We start from the raw sequence: 4,053 nt of genomic DNA, 5'->3' as shown, positions 1-4,053 counted from the left end.
GATCAACTTACACTGGCAACTCACATCATCTGCATCAGTCACTTCTAAACAGTGTCAGCACCACGCTCTTAGGCGTGTCACTGTATTTAGCAAAATTAATGTCTAAGGTGCTAATGCTACTACTGGTTTTTAAGCCAGTTTAAAGCAGAATTATGTACCCTATACTTAAGACTTATGGAGACATGCATGATTCTGAAGCATTGTAACACCACATTTATACTATCACTTGTAAAACTCTTCATTTGAGAAAATTAACTTCCTTGAGCTTTTTTTAAGCATTTGAATTTCAAGAGACAATTACATACATGTGCAGGTGGATCAGAGAAGCAGTAATTATTATGAAGGCAGCAGTATAACAGGTTGGAAGTTTCTTATCAATGCTTCCTTGAAGGGGAAATTGAACTCCAGCAAAAGCATGCTTTTGGACTTAAACTGCCTCTATCCCAGGAATATATCATTAATTTATTAATTTAAAAGACCAAATAACACACGAGTTCTGCTTTGGTACTAAATATTCAATTTAGATATTCCATGCAGTTCTACAACCCAGACAAAACAGTCTCGTTTAGGTCATCAGTGACAATCTGCTAAGTACAGCCTTTCCCTTGTATGTATTTGAACTACAAAGACTCAGAAACTGGTGAGTTTATTCAACCAAAGTTTCTTATCTGTCATTCCCTAAGAAAATCCTGCCGCAGCTGAAGAGTACTCCAACAGCACAGGCAGTGGCAGATTCATCTTCTATGAGCTGCTTACAGCCTCTAGCATGAGGTTTCCCACAACAAAACCTTACCCTAAATCCTTTTTTTATACTTGGAGAGGTTTTGCTTTCAAAAAAACAAATTCTGGCTGAACAACAGCAAATTAAACATAAGCGTCACAAAGGTCTTCCATTTCAATCCACTCTGACAGTCTTTCTGGAGGAAGTCACTTTCAACTTCAGAATGTCTGAAGATGAAATCTTCAGTTTCCTTCCAAATAACACAACAGATAATTCTCTTAATATTTAAAAAAACGCTTTGTGAATTCCACTTTAAAGGACTACAAATAGTTCTTTAAATTAATGAACTAATTAAAACGAGCACTTAGGCAGTTCTAAAATGATGGTTGTTTCATGGCCTCATAAGGATTCGCTTCTAGAGAAACTGTATTTTGAAACAGGGTGAGGCAGAGCGACTCAAGAAACACTAATAACTGTAACTTCAGATATGCAGGGGAATACAGAGACATCCAGTTAAAGTAACAATGAAGTAAACAAGCAGAATCCTAAATAAATCAGTCTACTCCGTGTAGGTTTACTAGGAAGAATTTGTTACACCCACCAAAGGAAGTAAACTTAACTTGGCTATTGGAAGAGAAGAGGTATTTGCACCACTCAAGCAATTTACTTCTTAAGCTTCTCATAACCTGGATTTTACTCCCACAAATTTAGGAGCAGTGCTCTGCTTGCATACAGTATTCCACAAACATATTAGAAGGTACACATGTTAACTTGGGAAGAGAGACATGTGTTTCCCCATTCTCATGAAACTTATTACTTGGCATCGCAAGAAGTTCTGCTGTCATAACTTTATGCCTAAGCTATCAGGAGCACACCTCTCTGTAAATGTAGCTGTACCAGCTTCTCTTTACTTCAATAAGGTCTGTGCTCTGACTTCCAGAGAGGAGTTGCATTAGCCAAGGCTGGTACATGAAACCCCAAGAAGAAAGCTATTGTTAAGGTACACAACTGCACAAGCCAACTTCTGTTCACAGAAATCACGAATATTCTGCTCCTGCAGAAACAGCAGAAGGGGATCTTAAAAACAAAAAAGCACAGCATAAAGCAGTCTGGATTCGTGTTTATTGAAGCCAGTATTTAAAGATGTCCTCATTTTGCCAGCACTAGAAAGCAAGATTCCACATGACTGCATACTGCACCTGGTTAAAGCCATACAACTGGACTAAGGTTTGTTTCATACATTTGCAGTCCTAATTGTAAGTTGGAAAAAACCCCAATAAACTTAGTATACAAGACAGTGAACTTTCATTTACAGCATGTATATTGTTAAGTTCATGATGTACAGAGCAGTCACTTTCAACGTAGTTAAATTAAATAAAATACGAACTTCTGTTCTGTTTAAACAGTTTTTTTAAACGCCAATAAAAAAGTGCAAACTTAAATCAAGCAGCATAACCACAGCATTTTTATGGAGGGCCAATCTTTAAACTTTTCTATTTGCTTCAAGACAAATACTTTCATATTTTGTTTTCTTAGTTTAAACGTGAACAGTAGGTGCAGTCACTATAATGCATATAAATATAGTCATATAATAGTTTAAACAGTCTACCATACAAGTGTATCTGCAAAAAAAATGAAGTTTCACTTGAAAATGTAAAGGCTGTTTGCAATTTGGCCTTTGGTTCCAATGCTTCAAGACACCAGAATAACAACTGTGCAGCTCACCAAAGTTGACAGACTTTGGCAACCACAGGATGCTACATTACTTACAACTTTCTTTCAATAAACTAGGAGCATTCACTTGCAATTAGAAACTAGAAATCTGCTTGTTTTGTCAGAGGCATCTTTCTGCAAAGCTGGTAAGTTATCATACAGCATCAGTTTTGAACAATTTTAGTATATTTACATTTTTTTTAGAACTGAAAAGTACTTCAATTTTAAGTTTTAGCCAGATTGCTAAAGAAAGTGCTTATCAGGTTAGATGACCAAAAGACGCAGTTTCAGACTTAGGTTTTCAAATCATACCCCATGATGATCACACACTTTTTGAATTTTCCTATCAAGTTCTTGATGTTTTAGTCTCCAATCTCAACTCTGTGTCAGGACAGTGTGCAATCACTTCTTCTATTAATTCTACTTGCAACTGGCACCCATTACACCAGGAAGTACAGCCAGATTACCCATCAGTCATCCACAGTCTCAGTCTAACTGTTATCTAGACAACTGTATAACTTCAGGTCATACCGTTTATTTTAAAAAAAGTAAAAAAAAAAGAAAAATATAATATTTAAAAAACAAAAAACTGGCACAAATAACATACTCATGTTAATGTTTGTCAAAGAGGCAAGTAAATACTCTTAGCTTTCTGGATAATGTTTAGACAGACTTAGAAGAACAGCCTCTTGAAGTAATACAGGATTTGAAGTTAACATCCAGTACTGTGTTAGTGGTCAATCTAATTCTGCATATTTAAGTAACAATATATATTAGGGAAGTTATATCCAGACATCAGATTTAGTACAACAAGTTCATATCAATAAAAAGTAAACTCTGCATAATTCAAATTGTGGTTTTTCCCTTCACCATTAAGAGCATAGAATATGCTTGGTATTTTTAACTTACGGTAGTGTATACATGTAAAACAAGCATACCGTATATAAAATCAAAGTGCTGTTTCAGTAACCATAGCAGTTTTGTTTGTTTTTACAGAATGATGGTTTTATGTGACCGTGGACAGAGCTCCCTTAGAGCAACGGGGACAACCACAACCCATCTTTCCAAATGAAATGCTACATTAAAGAAAATACAAAACATGTTATTGAGGGTGTTCATCATGTACGCACATTCATACTTTTTAAATTACCTTCAGAATTGGAGTTGGCTGCACCTGCAGCAGATGTAGTTGGATATAGGGCCTTGAAAGTTTTTTTAAAAAACCTCCATAGGTGTAAGGCAGGAACCAGTTTCAGCTTGGTAGCTAGTATTTAGTTACAAAAAGTATGAAAAAAAAAATACGGTGAGTGTTCTGTAGCACATTCATTATGGGAAAATGATACGTCACCCATCATTCCTCATAGGCTATAGCCTCTTGGCATAAAAAAAGGCAGAAGCTATCAGAAAACAGGATTTAAAATTAAATACAACTTGCCAAACTACTGATTTTAAAATAAAACCAAACAGTGACTGTTTGTACTACAGTGCACAATAAGTTCAAGCACCTTCTAAAGACACATCACACACTGTGCCAGGCACTTGGATCTAAACAAGTTATAGTTTCTCCCTTTGTCAGCTACACCAAAAAGGGCATTCACACTCTTAGACTTTGTTTTTAA

The sequence above is a fragment of the Chaetura pelagica genome, unplaced genomic scaffold (assembly GCF_000747805.2).
Source record: "Chaetura pelagica isolate M959 unplaced genomic scaffold, ChaPel_1.0 scaffold139, whole genome shotgun sequence".
NCBI classification, from domain to species: Eukaryota; Metazoa; Chordata; class Aves; order Apodiformes; family Apodidae; genus Chaetura; species Chaetura pelagica.
The sequence above is the reverse complement of the archived record's forward strand: the minus strand, read 5'-3'. Positions refer to the sequence as shown.